Raw genomic sequence first — 15,648 nt, forward strand, 5'->3', positions numbered from 1 at the left:
CCCTGACGAACTCAGGGCGATGGGACTTTCTTGGACGCTGAAATGGGTGCAGAAGGGACACCCATTTACTTACAGACGGAAACGCACGGTCCGAGAGCCAGTGTCCTCTTTCTCTACCCCTGCCATCATGGAAACCCATGTCCAACCCAAAGCTTCTCCCAGCCCCCATCCCTGAGTGGCTATAATGAACAGAGCCCCCTGCTGGTCTGAATGGCAATGTCACGTGAGCGAGCCATGTTGTTACCGCGGCACAACCTCGCCTGTTCCTCACTGGTACTATTGCTCTGGCTAGGGGGCGGCGGGGGTCCCACTGGGGGTGTGTGTCAGGAGATGAGCCTGCGCACGGGCGGACGCAGCCACCTAGATCCCCTATTACTCTTTCTCCAGCTCTCAGACAGCAGCATAGACTGGACGTGAGTGGATTAGAATCCTAGCTTTGTCATTTACTAGTTCTGAGACTTTGGGAAGTGTAGTTAAATCCTTTGAGCCAAAGTTTATCCATCTATAAATTGAGAATAATGAAAATAATATTACCTACTTCCCAGAGCTGCTGTGTTTCCTGAGTCAATCAGCGCTGGATCTTCCCTCCCCCCGGTTAGGACCCTTTCACAGCCTGGTCCCCGGCACAAGCGGACTTATTCAGAATGCAAATTCTGCTCCCCCACCCCAGACCAGCTGAGTCTGAATCTCTTCCTGTGAGGCCCAGAAATCTGGGCTTTCAGTAAGCGCTCCATGGAGTGGTTTTGCACATTAGAGTTTAGGAACCCCTGCACTTAAAGTTTGGATAGAGAGTCAAAACCTCTGCCTGGGGGCACCTGGGTGGCTCAGTGGGCTAAGCCTCTGCCTTCGGCTCAGGTCGTGATCCCAGGGTTCTGGGATCGAGCCCTGCATTGGGCTCTCTGCTCAGCAGGGAGCTTGCTTCCTCCTCTCTCTCTGCCTGCCTCTCTGCCTACTTGTGATTTCTGTCTGTCTAATAAATAAATAAAAGTCTTTTTAAAAAGAAAAAAAAAAAAAAAAACACCTCTGCCTGGAGGAGGGATCATTGGTTGGAGGCTGGCTTGGTCTGAAGCCAAGAATCTTCAGCCTCCTGCTGAGCAGGTGCTCACAGAGCCGCGGACAAAAGCCAGAGGCTTAAAAGCTCTGTATTACTTCAAGGTCCGGTAACCCTACTCAAGCCCTCTCAGTGTGTACAGCTCCAGCATTAATCAGCCCTCTGCAGCCAGCCTCGGTCAGTGCTGAGCTTTCCATGAGGAGGAATTCTCCAAGGGAGAAGCTTCAGCAATGCCCCTCTCCAGATCCCTGCTCACCCCAGCCTGGCCTGGAAAGGCCTACCTCCTAAGGATGTGGTACCAGTCCCTTTTCCTTCAGGATAAGGCTGATTCTTAAGAGAATCAGGTAAGATTGAGACCAGGAAGAGGGCTTCAAAACTAGACCCTGGTTAAGTTGGCTTCTGAGTGCACAGAGCTGCCCAAAGGCTGCTGAGGAGAGAGATGCTTGGAGCTCCCGGTAGTAGTGCCCAGCTCCCGGTAGTAGTGCCCAGCTGCCCTCCTTGTCAGCAGCTTGCTCCCAACACACACCGTTGTCATATGGCTCCCCTCCTCAACTTTGCTTCAAATCACACATATCCTCAAGAACACACTTTGGGCTGCGGGCCCATGGAGTCAGGTGTTGACTTCTTGCTCTGGCTTCAGACCCTTCCAAGTCATATGGCCCCGTGTCTTTCCAGTCCTTTCTTCCATGACTTTCTCAACCCACTAAGTTCTCTCTTCCCTCCCCTGCCACTGTAACCCACCTGGGAGAGGGGTTCAGACCGACCACCTGTAGCAGATGCTGCTGGCGCCCACTCAGCCCCCCGTTCCCAGGCTGGCACATCCTTTCCCTGACACCAGGTACAAAAGCCTGGCCCTCCTGCCTCAAGGAAGGTCAGACCTGCACACTGTCCGGCCCGGCCTGAGGTTATACCTCGGATGAACCTCATCTTTGTCTGAGCTCTTCCCTTCTCCCATCCTGTTTTTCTCACTTCCCTTGCAGACTTTGTCTCCAGGCAGAACCCTCTCATAAACCACTTGCACAAGAACTTATGTCTTGGGCTTTGCTTCCAGGAGGCCTTGCGCTACGACTCCCGTGTGATTTGCGAAGTTACCTGGAGGCAATGGCAGCTTCTGGCTCTACCTGCTGGCAGCCTCTACCAGAGACCACAGAACAGAAGGGCTCACAGGCCAAACAAAGATGCTTGAATCACGGCCTTTATTTTGTCAAGTTAGAACACTCACTGGAAAGAAGCGAGGCAAAGAGACAGGACGGGTGAACACACGTGGGATCGCGGCCAGCAGGTAGAAGGATCCTGCTTCCTGAATCCCAGGTCACAACCACAACCACATTCTCCGTCTTGTTCTCTCCCCGCTGGTGTGGCTGCAGAGGTCAGCGATGAGGGCAAGCCGAGGGGAACGGCTGGGAGCGCTTGAAGGAAATGTACAAACCGCCTCTACTGGGAAGACTGGGGCCCAGTACACATCTTCACACTGCAGCCCCCCAAGAATCTGCTGAGCAGCTTGGGTTTTATCTGTGTTTCTTGGGGCGTCACCTCTGAGTGGCCAACTTAGAAGTGATGTCGCTTCTGTCTAGAGAAGACATGATCCACGCCTTATAAATATTTAAGGTTTACTTGGTCTTCTCACTCTTTGTCTATAAGTAACGTTCTCATCTGATCTATATTCAACCCATATATATTCTATTTATTCTGTGTCTTAAAAATTTCGTAAGCTACTTGCTTCTATACTTACTGTTTCTCATTTTCCAGAGCAAAATTGAATATTCATAAATAACATGACAAACCAGACAGCTCCCTTTTCCTGAGTTGCCATGTCCTACCCCCTGGTCCCCAGAGCTTTGTGTCACTCAAATATAAAACCACATCCTTTAGTAACAGGACTAGAACTCGACTCAGGTTTTGGGCACTGGTCTGTCTGGTTCTAAATCCGTGGTGCCGGGTAATGTGTTGTTTGGCAACATGGCTTATCTTCTCTCTCTCTCTCTCTCTCTCTCTCTCTCTCTCTCTCTCACACACACACACACACACACACACACACACACACCGTGCTTGCCTGTGGTGGGCCCTTGAATGATGCTGTGGGTTCAGCTGAATCCCTTAGCAATCAGTTTGCTTTCCATGTCACCACCAGTTTGGCTGAAAAAGCCAGAGGACAGACACAAGCTCCCCCCTCCAGCAAAGCTATGAGCAGGGTGAGTGCACAATCCTGGTTTTCATTTGGCAGAGTCAGCCTGTGAATACCAGTGTCCCGATTGCTCTCCAGATTCAAGAAAGCAAACTCCCAGCCCCACGCAACTATAAAACCAGGAGCCTCCGTCCCTTTCCAACCAGTCCACCCATCACAGCCCTAAAAGCTGAGCTTTTATAGGTGAAAAGTGCTTGCCAGATTCCCAGAATAGCCATGGCAGGAAATTGAACAAGGTAAAAGTGTAACCCTGTACTACACCCTTAATATCGGAGGGGAAAGAGTGGTACAGCCCATTAAGAAATAAAAAATCTTACTGTTGGCCAGTCAAGCTCATACACGGAGCTCTGCTGAAGGTTCAAGTCACCGCTTCCAATCCAGAACTGAGGACAAGGATTTGAGAAGGGCTCCCCCACTCCACTGAACAACACTTCAGCCCCACAAAAAGTTTCGGTTCTTCATTCTAGCCATTCTGTGCTGCCCTGCAGGGTCGCCCTTTCCAAATTAGTCCCTTTACACACTTTCTCTTCTTTTCTCTATGACTTAGGATGCTTTGGGGTGAGGATGAGGGTGAGGGTAACATTTATTGAGTCATAGGTTGGGTTCCTGAGAAGAAACTCAGAGACCAGCAGGCACACATGTGCTGTTTGGATCAACATCTGCAGGAAGGGAGGGGAAAGAAGCAGAATTGGGCAGAGGGAGAAGCTGAGCTGAGACGGAAGCCCAACAAAGACTTCCACCACCCCTATAGGGAGAGTTCTAGAACCAGTGTGACCTTTCAGAAAGGTCCTGATTTGAGTTGATCAGTCATGGGATATAGACGATCCCCAGAAAGAGGCCCTGCCCTTGGGGCAACATGGTCACCTTCCACTGGGGCAGTACTTATAAAGCATTCCCCGTGGCTGGGGGAAATAAGTCCTCCATTTTCAAAGTGTGGGCTGGGTGGCCCATCAGAGGCCCTGCACCCAGCACATACCTCATGCCCAGTCTTGTCCCACACCCTTCACATTCTCTCCGTTAATCGTCACAACAATCCTATGAGGTAGGCACTAGAATGATATCCTTTTTGTGTGCGGAAACTGATGCACAGAGAGGTTTAATAACCTGCCTAGTGTCACAGAGCCACAGAGTGGTGAAATCAGGATTTAAACCCAGGCAGACTGACTCTGATGATCATCTGCCCACCACCACTCCTCCCATGCTAAGAAAAGAAAAGCCAACAAAAACTGGACAAGAATTTTTTTTTTTGCCCCAAACATGTAGAACAATGGCTAGCATATAATAGGCACTCAAAATATTTTGAATGAATGCATTGGTTCACAAAGGGAAAAATCCAATGCTGTGTGTTTCAAGAGCAACTGGGAGTCTGGCTTCACTTCTCTGCTCCCTGTTCCCTGCCATGTGTTGGCTTCATCCTCAGGATGGCTTCCATAAAGGTCACGAGATGGACCCAGGGCTACCTGTACCTGAGTCTACACCAGGAGGGGAGAGAACTTCACTTCCATATCCATCAGAAGACTCAAGGGTCACACTTCATATTTCCCATTCTGAACTGATCACAGAGGTAAAAGGATTGAGACGATGCCGATTGCTAAGACAGTCAGGAACACCCTTGACATCCCACCCCAATCCAGAAGGCAAATAGAAGTGCTGGTAGGGGGGGGGGATGAGGAATGGCTTTGAGTAGATAATCCGTGAACAACCACTCACCCTTCATCTCACGGACCCCCCAGCCCTCAAACTCTTTGCTCTCCTCCCCAGGATCTAGCTTCACCTTCCCCTCATCCTGTGCCTATATGTCCCTTGTCTACCACCATTCTGCAGCTGAGGGTTTGAGGACATGGGCTACCCTCAGATCCTGTGGGAGAAGGGGAACAAGAAGAAAGCAGTCCACTGAGAGTGGGGTCTAGACTTGGGATGTTTGAGACAATTCTTTACACAATTAGATTAACCACTTTGTAGAGCCTCAGATAAGCCCCTGTGGCCACACTATGTAAAATATGCCACTCTCTCTTCTCTTTCCATACCCTATTTTCTTCAGAGCCCTTATCTCTGTCTAGACCTCTGTTGGGTTTGTATTTATTCAGTTGTGTGATGTCTTTTTTCTCCACTAGAATAAATGCTCCACAAAAGAAATTACTTTATCTCCTTCATCCCTGACTTTGTGTCACCTAAGACAGGTGCTCAGTAGACTTTGGATGGATGGATGGATGGATGGACCACTGTCTTTGTGTTGCTATAGTAACGGGCTCAGTCTCCTCCTCCACCTTGAGTGGCATTACCAAAGACCTCTTTCTGTTATCCTCAACTTTGAAGTGACAGTCACCAAGAAGGCAGTTAAAGAAAGACAAGAGACGGAAAGCCACCCTATCTCAAATAAATCACAGTCTGTCCTCATACGCCAAAGAACGTCTGATCCATAGACACTAGTCATCTCTAGCTAGTCCACAGTTTTAGAGGAAACAAATCCATGAAACCACTTTGCCTGTACAGATTTCACAGGTATGAAACGTAAGGTTTTGATAACAATCCTTTCAAATCTAAATAATCATTAAATTGATAGAAATTGGCTCAGAGCAAGCACCAATTAAGTGTTAGCTGTTGGGATGTCTGGTCTTTAGTGTTGAAGAAATCAGTCATCAGGCAAGTCTCCTTCACTTCCACAACCCATTCATATACATGTAATATACATATAACATACATAACACATCCATAACGCATACAACATACAATAGAGAGAATAAAACATACAAGACACAACACACACACACACACACACACACACACACACACACACACATACATAACACAAACACTTTCATACTCTGTACTTGGTGGTTTCATCCAACTTTAGAGCCAGACCCCTGCTAAGACACATTCATGGTACTCCTCGCTCTTTGCCACTCTGTGTCAATGGGATGTCACGCAATGTCATGATAAAGCAATTTACCAACTGCTCATTCAAATTGCCCCCCAGAGCAAAATAGTCATTGCCAATTGTGTTTCCGAAGCTTCTCAGCAATAGTGTCTTCCCCAGGGTAGTGTGGTGTCCTGCTGCACAGCTCTGGAGTCAGACATGAGTTCAAATCCTGACGTTACTGCTTACCAACTGTGATTGGGGAGAGCTGTTACAGTGCTCTGGCTGTAACATTATTCTCATTTTATAGATGAGGAAACAAAGAACCAGAAAGAACAAACTGCTAACCATGACCCTCATGGGGTTATCCACAAAGATTTACTTTGTATGGTCATCATAAGAAATGAAAAGATAGAATACGCATCTAGACGAGCGTTTGACCCAGGCTGATAGATGCTAACACAAAGTGTTGGCCAAGTGGTGGTCGTGGTAATGAAAGTCAGGAAAAAAAAAAAAGGCTGCTTTGGCTATATTGTTAACCATTAATGAAACTGATGCTGACTTGAGTTCCACCAGCACATTTGGGTTCCAGATCCCGTAAACTTTGACCCAGTGCATGTTGTAACTGTACCATTTCCCTTCGTGAAATCTGAGAGGTGATGTTTTGACACTGTTTCATTTTGTTTCATTTCCTCCTGACGGGTGGGCTTAACTTGTTTCTCAATTTAGGCAAAGCAAAAGGGAGAAGTATTTTAAATCGCTGTGATAGCCCATGTCGGTCCTGCCTTCTGGTCCCGGAGAAGGAGCCCCAAGTTCTCGTCTCCTCTTCTACAGTATTTGGGCTTCCTCCAGTTTCTGCAGCTGCTAAGTATCATCCTTTGCTTCGTTTCATACCCCACCCCTTTCAACTTGCCCCCAGTATTTGGGTGCCCTAACAAGGAGTTTTGAAATAATATCTTAACCATATTTCACGTTCTTTTTTTTTTTTTTTTAGATTTTATTTATTTATATGACAGACAGAGATCCCAAGTAGGCAGAGAGGCAGGGAGAGGGGGAAGCAGGCTCCCCGCTGAGCAGAGAGCCCAATGCGGGACTCGATCCCAGGACCCTGAGATCATGACCTGAGCTAAAGGCAGAAGCTTAACCCACTGAGCCACCCAGGCGCCCCCTGAGAAATACTCAAAGAAATTCATTAAAGAAATTCAAAGAAAATTCATTACCACGACCACCACTTGGCCAACACTTTGTGTTAGCGTCTATCAGCATGGGTCAAGCGCTCGTCTAGATGCATATTCTATCTTTTCATTTCTCATGATGACCATACAAAGTAAATCTTTGTGGATAACCCCATGAGGGCCCTGGTTAGCAGTTTGTTCCCATATTTCATGTTCTTGTGGTGCCTTTCTGTTCACTTGGTGCTTGCATATCCATTCCCCATTACTGGCCAAAGGAACACATCAGTTCTCCCTGTGATGGCACAGCTCAGGCTCACAGAGGTGAACCAGCAAGCCCTGGGCCTCAGCCATCAAACAAATGCCACCGTCTCCTGCTACAACAAGAAGGCAGCCTTTAACTGAGACACGTTAAACTGTGGTAAAATCTGGGATGCCTGCAACTAAGCGTTTGCCTTCGGCTCAGGTCATGATCCCAGGGTCCTGGGATCCAGCCCCGCACTGGGCTCCCTGCTTAACGGGGAGTCTGCTTCTCCCTCTCCCTCTGCTTCTCCCTGTACTTATGCTCGCTCCTGCTTTCTCTCTGCCAAGTAAATAAATAAAAATCTTTAAAAATAATCAAAATAAATTGTGGTGAAATCTACGTAACACCGATTTTACCATTCGAATCACTGTCAAGTGTACAGCTGAGTGGGGTTAAGCACATTCACTTGCTCTCACCACCGTCCGTCTCCAGAACCCTTTCATCTTCCCAGACTGAAGCTCTGGACCCATTAGACACTAACTCCCTCCCTCCCTTCCCCAGCCCCTGGGAACCATCCTTCCACTTTCTGTCCCCACAAATGTGACTGCGCTGGGGACCTCACACAGGAGGACTCGCACGGTGTTTATCCATTGGCGAGGCAGGCTCTTTGGCAGCAGGATTTCTGGAGGCTGCACCACAATTCTTTCCTCCATTGCATTTATTTTGCTAATATGGCACATTAGCCAGAAAGAATGCCTATTTGGGGTGGGGGTGGGGGGTCGTGTCAGACTATTAATTATCCAGATGTTCACAGGCCAGAACACTGAGCCTGGAGGAGCCTCTCTTTCTGCCACCTAATGACACAAGCGGCACACAGCAGCCGCATCGGAGATGCCTCTGAGGGCAGGAAGGTGTCTGTTCTGTATCCTGAAGTAACCTGCCCTGGTGGACGCCAGCACTTCGCGGGCCCTGCCCTGCCAAGCAGATATTTTCTAACGTTTTGTTTGACACTGAGCGCTTTTTGTTCCTCTTCTCCTCCAAGTAATGACTTGACTTGTGGACATCAGCAAAGAAGAAAAGAGAGAAGGGGAGCGGAGGAGAGGGGAGGGGAAGGGAGGGGAGGGGAGGGGTGGAGAGGGAGGGGAAGAGAGGGGAAAGAAGAGAGGAGAAGACGGAAGGGGAAGGAAGGAAGACAGGGAAAGGGAAGGGAAGGAAAAGGGAAAAAAGCTTCTAGAAAGGGACCTAAGGCATTTTACGGTCCATCCCAAAGACTCCCTCTCATCCACTGGCCTGTGTGGTGGTGTTGTTGTTTTGTTTTCTTTTGTGTTGTTTGTGTTTTAAAGAACTCTGTGATCTACTTCAATTCATGTTTTGCCAAGAAAGCTAACACAGCTGCAAATCCTTTCTGCCCGGAACGCCTTCCAGTCTTTCCAGAGGCCTCTCTGCTGGTTCGGTAGCCACTTCCCTCCCTCCCGGGCTGGCCAGCCTCTCGCAGCGCGCTGCCGCCCCCCCCCCGACCCCGGGCGCCACGGGGCTCCTGAGAGAAGGCACTACTCCCTGGGAGCGCCTCCTCCGTGGTTTCTATTACTTGCAGAAGCACAGGCCCCCTCGGGCACCCCAGCGCCCCTCCTTCGGCTTCCCCCTCAGAAAACTGGCTCTGCGGCCCCGCTGGTAAACGGGCTGGCTGTCACCATGACAACGGCCTGGCCCAGAGCCTGGATGACGCCAGGCCTGACTCCCTCCCAGCCTCACCCAAATCTGTTTGTTCAAGTTCCAGCTGCTTTGGTTGGGCTTGGTTTTGCTTGTCCGTTTGAGCCCGCGCCGCCGCTGATTGGCTGCTGGGGGCTGGGCTTAGACTCCCCGGGATACCAACGGGGATGTCAGCTCCCTGCCCAGGCAGGAGTTTCCTGGCGCCCTGGGGTATTTCCCCATCGCAGTACTGAGAGCTGGAAGAGCCGGTGGGAAGCCAAGGCACCAGATCATCCATGAGTGCTCTGATCCCTCTGACACTCTTACTGTGACTGAAGGCCCGCTTGTTTGATAAAACAGAAGCAACGATACACCACGTTGACAGAACAGCCCAGCTGGGCATTAACATCAAAAGTAAATAATACCAGGGGCGCCTGGGGGGCTCAGTCCGTTAAGTCGCTGCCTTCTGCTCAGGTCATGATCCCACGGTCCCGGGACCCAGCCGCAGGGGCTCCCTGCAGGGCAGGGAGTCAGCTTCTCCTTCTCCCTCTGCCTGCTGCTCCCCCTGCTTGCTGTCTGTCCTGCTCTCTCTCTCTCTCTCTCTCTCTCTCTCCCTCTCTCTCAAATAAATAAGTAAAATCTTTTAAAATAATGAATTAATTAATTTTTAAAACCAGGAAGAAGAAGGAACATGTGGATTTTGGAGGAATAGTTTAGGGGAATGTGGCAATAGAAGTCCAAGCGAATTTTCACCTCAACATTTGGGATGGTTTTGCTTCTATTGTTTGGATAACTGTAGAAGCAGGAATCTGGAACATCGTTTGTGACCAATCTGAAAACAGACTGCCTTGCCTTTTGTCATTTCATCAGGTTTTTCTCTCCCCAAGAGCTCATTTTGGTAATTGGCTTGGCCTCCGGAGCTCTTGAGTTTACCTGATTCTCTGATTCGTGATCTACAAGGGACTTCTTGTATGTTATCCTTTGAAGCTGAGTCAGGAGCCTTAGCCTCTCTTCTATAAAATCGGATAAATTATGCCAACCAGCCTGGGCGTAGAGTACTTAGCTTAGTCCTGGCGTTTAGCGAGCAACTACGGTCATCAACTCTTACCAATGCCTGTGTTCTGAGGATCCTGAGACTCTTTATGAAAATTACATCATCGATTGAACAAATATTTAACAAATATTTACTAAGCCTCAATTGGCCAGGCACTGTGTTGGCCACTAGCGATGAAGTGATAGAAACAGACACAGTTCCAGCCCCTTGGTAGCTTCTGGACTTCTGGACCAGGGAGGGTGACAGACACAAAAATAACCACACAAAATGGAAAACTGCACCTGTGTCCTTTGAGTAAAGCTGTTTTTGACCCTCCAGACAAGCTCATCTTCCAGATGAAAACAGAGAGGACATCAGTCTTTGCCATACTGAGCAGAAGAATCTCCTGGCCAATGCCTGTCTTAATTCCTAACTAACAAAAATCATGAGATATAATAAACTGGTTGCTGTTTTAAGCTCTGCTCTCCCAAAAAATAATTATATCTGTATTAGGTGCCTAAAACATTAAGAGAACATGAAATAGAGGAACTAAACTATATTTTACCCACTTTTCCTAGTTAGAATACAAGAGTTAATGTAAGAATTTAGAATTATTTGATCGCCTAAATCTCAAAGTTTAGAGCAAAGTCTAGAGATGCAAATTCTCAATTCGAAACCCTGCGGAAAGAATCCGGCGGTTCCTTATACCAAATCCTGTTCCCGCTGAACAGCGCCCTCTTCTGGCTAGGGGCCCTTTCTCCAGCCAGTTGCTTGCTCCTTGCTGCTTTAAAGGGGGAATTGCTTTCTTCTCTTTTTTCTTCTCTTCCCTTCTCTTCCCTTCTCTTCTCTTCCCTTCCCTTCTCTTCTCTTCTCTTCTCTTTCTCTTTCTCTTTCTCTTTCTCTCTTTTTTTTTTTAAGATTTCATTTATTTGGGGCGCCTGGGTGGCTCAGTGGGTTAAAGCCTCTGTCTTTAGCTCAGGTCATGATCCCAGGGTCCTGGGATGGAGCCCCGCATCGGGCTCTCTGCTCAGCAAGTAGCCAGCTTCCCCCCACCCCCTCTCTGCCTGCCTCTCTGCCTACTGTGATCTCTGTCAAATAAATAAATAAAATCTTTTTTTAAAAAGATTTTATTTATTTGACAGACAGAGATCACAGTGGGTTGAGAGAGAGAACCCCAAAAATTAACTTTTGCATCGAAAAATTACAATACATTCTGTGTGTTAACATATTTGTCTTCATACCAGTACAATCATAAAATATAATTTTCAATTAATTTTTATAAAGGAGCAAGCCCCACAGGCCAAGCGCCTAGGCTCCTAAAAGTCATTATGCAGCCCTGATGAAGAAAGTCCTCTGCTGCTTTTTTCTTTAAAAAAAAAGGGGGGGCGGGGGGAGGAAACAGTGGTAAAAAAAAAGGAAAGCGCTCCCTAGCTGAGTGTCGGGATCCCTCTCAGCCCTAACATCCTTCAGGTTCAGGGCATTTTTTGCCTCAACATGCAGGATCCTTTACAGAGTGGTTTCTTTTTTTCCTTTCTAGGATTTATTTATTTATTTATTTATTTGAGAGAGAGCGAGCATGAGCGGGAGGGGCAGAGGGAGAGAGAGAGTCTCTGCTGTCTCCCCATTGAGCTTGGAGCCCCACTTGGGGCTTGATCTCAAGACTAAGATCAGGACCTGAGCGGAAATCAAGAGTTGCTCACGCCACCCAGGTGCCTCCAGAGTGCATTCTTAGGAGTACATTTCCTACTGCTTTCAGAATCTGTGTGCCATCTGCTTTTAGCAGAAGATCTTGTCCCGCCAAAATTTTGTGCAATTTACAAAATCCCTGTGGGGCTCTCCTTATCTACTTGGTCAAGGACTGCAATGCCCGCCAGTGGCCGACAGAGGGCGAAGCGACTCAACCTTAAGCGTGAGCATCGCAAGGGCGCCTGGAATAGAAAGCCTCGCTCTTCAACCGCAGGGGCCTGACCCGAGAGCTTACCAGAGATGCAGAATCTCGGACCCAACCCTAGGGAGGATCCTAGACCTCCGTGATCACAATTCACATGGTAAGAAGATCCCCAGATGACTGATATACAACATCAGGTTTAGGGGCGCCTGGGTGGCTCAGTGGGTTAAGCCGCTGCCTTCGGCTCAGGTCATGATCTTAGGGTCCTAGGATCGAGTCCCGCATGGGGCTCTCTGCTCAGCAGGGAGCCTGCTTCCCTCTCTCTCTTTGCCTGCCTCTCCATCTACTTGTGATTTCTCTCTGTCAAATAAATACATAAAATCTTTAAAAAAGAAAAAAAAAAAGAAGCACTGATTTCAAGTTTCTAGTCTGAGAAAGGGAAGCCCACTTGCTCAAGGGAAACGAGGGGGGAAGAGGAACTGGTTTAAGGCATCCCTCCCAGCCCCCAATCTCCTGTTCCTTCAGCCAGTCAGCCAGCATCAATCACGATGAGACCGAAACCACAGGAGGGATATAAAAGCGTTTTACAGGTCATAAAGCAACTGGTTTCTTCTTCCGTTTTAATAAATACTTACTGAATACCTACTATGTCCTGGACATCAGGGACACAATCGTGAGCAAAAAACAGACCCTGTTCCTACCTTCCTAGAGCTTTCAGCCTAGTGGGGACACGTTTTTTAGAGCCAGTCCTGGCAACCGTCTTAACTATGTTAGCTGCTATGGTTCCGGTTTATAGTTGAAAAAATTGAAGGGCCGAAAAGGTAAATAATTTTTACAATTACACAGCTCAAGACGGGGTGAGCTGATATGACCTTCCCCTTTGTGACGGGGCCTGCGCAGTCTACCGTGTGAGGCTCAACGGCATTTCAAAAGCCTTGAGAAGGAGCACCCCCTCGGCCCACCCCCAAAAGAAATAATCTTGGATGCGCACAAAAGATGAGTTGCGAAGATATTTGCAGCCTTGTCTATAACAGCAAAAAATGTAGAAACCGCCCAGAGGTTCTATTTCAACAATGCAGAATTGGTTAAATTGTTGGATGTTTATAACCAGAATTCTATGTAACTGGCGATTAAATCCGATCACGCAGAAAAATATGTTCATGATCTCTGGTGTAGAAAAAGCAGATTACACCACGTTATTACAGCATGGTCCTATTTTCATAAAAACCACAGCATAAAAACTAAAGACTAGAAAACTAAAGTGAACAGGAAAGGTAGAATCAAAAGTAATGACAGTCATTATCTCTGTGATGAGACTACAGGTGATTTTTTTTCTTTATTTTGATTGAATTGTCAAAAGGTTTCACACCAGGAATCTTTCTTTTGGAAAGAGGAACAGCAACAACAACAAAAAATCAGAGGGTGGTTTGAAACTTCCCATTTATTATCTATTTAAAAAAAAAAACCAAATTGCTCTGCTGGGAACATTTAAAAAACATCTCTTCTTCTTACAAAAGCAATAGGTATTTGCCAAAAACAAGTAAAACAAGTACAAGAATGCACAAACAAGCAAAAGAAGAAAAACACATTCCCTCTTCCCCCACAGACAACTAATACTGGCAACTTCGTGACTCTTGATAGGTCCTGTTTGTTTGGGTTTTTTACAGATAATTTTTTCCTTTGAGTTCTGCTCTAGATGTTAGCCCAACCTAGCACGAGAAATAGGAGTGTGGAATGAGGCTTACAGATTCCTATGTGATCCCTAAACAGCCCCTAAGGTGCATCTGTCCAGGTCTCAGACTGTGTCTGGAATCCCAGAACAGTGACTCTCTTCGAACAGACCCCACCATCGGGGAGCACACAGACCCTTGTGGGTCGCAGGACACAAGCGCCGACCAGCATGAGGACCATAATAAGAGTGATTCCCAGCGTGCTTGGGATTGCAACACCCCATCATGGTTGGGATTTTGCAACCTCCCCCCCCCTCCACTTCGAAAAGAATTCAGAGGAATACAAACAGCATTTGCATATCCCATTTAGTGCTTTTCCACACCTGCAGCTGAAGGGAAGTAAGGTTAATTTGGCTTCAGGACTACCATCACCCTCCTTCCCACGGCCCTTGGAGAATTGCCGGCAGTCAGTCCGGGTGTCCTGGGACAGGTTTGGGAATGGCAGCTGGGCGGGCAGGTTCTGCCGCGAGGGAGGGCCGCACCGGTCCTGGAAGTCCGGGTCACCGGGCAGGATGTCTCTGGGCCATTCCCACACACACGAGCTCCACGACGACCGGTTTCCGAGGCCCACCCTGCCCACGCCCTGTCTTACTACCGTCCTCTCTCCTGGGAAGGAGAGCAGAAGAGCCTATAGCTGGCACCTCGCCCCACCGCGTCCACACCCTCAGCACAGGCCTCGGGCAGAAAATGTTCCTAGAGCTGATGTGCAAGTCAAACCGTTCTGGGTTTCTTCAGCGCCTGTGATATCCAGTCATGGCCCAGACCCAGGGCCTCCCCCGCCTGCCGCAAACCTCAGGCTCCGGGGCTGAGCTGGCCTATATGTTCTCTTTCTCAAAACGTCCTAGATTTTGGAGACCCTCTTCTCCTCCATGTATGGCTCCTCTGGTCTGCAATAACCACCACTTCTGTTTATAAAGCTCCTCTATGCCACGTACTGTCCAAGCGTGCAGCGCACACACCCGTCTTTTGAGGTGGACACAATCATCCTCATGTCACAGATGAGAACACCGAGGCTCCAAGAAATAAAGCAATTTTCCCAAAGTCACACAACTGCTCACAGAGACAAGAGGCAACTCAGGCCTGCCTGACCCCAAAGTTCATGTGCTGTCCTGGAAGGCTGGTGCGAAGGGAACCAACTTAGAGATCGTATCCTATCCCATTTTCAAGACACCTGAGCTGGAAAATTCATTTACAAACCGTCATATAGTACTTATGTGCCCGGCACTTGGCAAATAGCAACTCAATTTATCCTCCTCCTATTGCTCGGAGATGGGTACTTATTTATACAGATGAGGAACTGACACCCAGAGAGGGAGTAAGCTTGCCTAAAGCCACACAGCAGGTGGCCCGGGCTGATCAATTCTTGGGCTGCCTCTCTGAGCCCAGGAGCAGAGGCCTCTCCCTCCAAATTCTTTGTCCTTCGGCCTTTCCACATGGCCACCCGCTTCCCTCCGAGTCTCTCCCTGAGTGTCTGCTTCGAACTTCCTCATCCCTCTCTGGGTCTTGGTGGTGTTCTCTTGTGAAACTGGTTTTGTGGAACTACTCATTGTGCAAGGCGATATTTGGTTAGGTCACTATCTAGAGTCCCCCAAAGATCTGACAGTTCTGGAAGGTCTGTCGAAGCAAAGGCTTAGAGTTTGTGTTTGCAGAGATTAATTAATTAATGTATCAATTAATCAGCAAGAGCTTACTGAGAGCAGTTTCTGTCCCCAGCCCTGTGCTGTGCAACATGGAGTCTACGAACACGAAGACACAAAACCTGCTTCCCACCCTCAAGGAAACAACACTGAAGACATATG

General features: G+C 48.1%; 1 non-coding gene across 1 annotated transcript; it reads right to left on the bottom strand.

The window, feature by feature from the left end:
- Positions 1–8,289: 8,289 nt before the first annotated feature.
- Positions 8,290–8,417, bottom strand: LOC131837791 (small nucleolar RNA SNORA17). Its single transcript, XR_009356374.1, has one exon. It is a non-coding gene; the product is annotated as a small nucleolar RNA SNORA17 (small nucleolar RNA).
- Between the last annotated feature and the right edge of the window lie 7,231 nt (positions 8,418–15,648).

The sequence above is a fragment of the Mustela lutreola genome, chromosome 7 (genome assembly GCF_030435805.1).
Source record: "Mustela lutreola isolate mMusLut2 chromosome 7, mMusLut2.pri, whole genome shotgun sequence".
In the NCBI taxonomy this organism is placed as follows: domain Eukaryota; kingdom Metazoa; phylum Chordata; class Mammalia; order Carnivora; family Mustelidae; genus Mustela; species Mustela lutreola.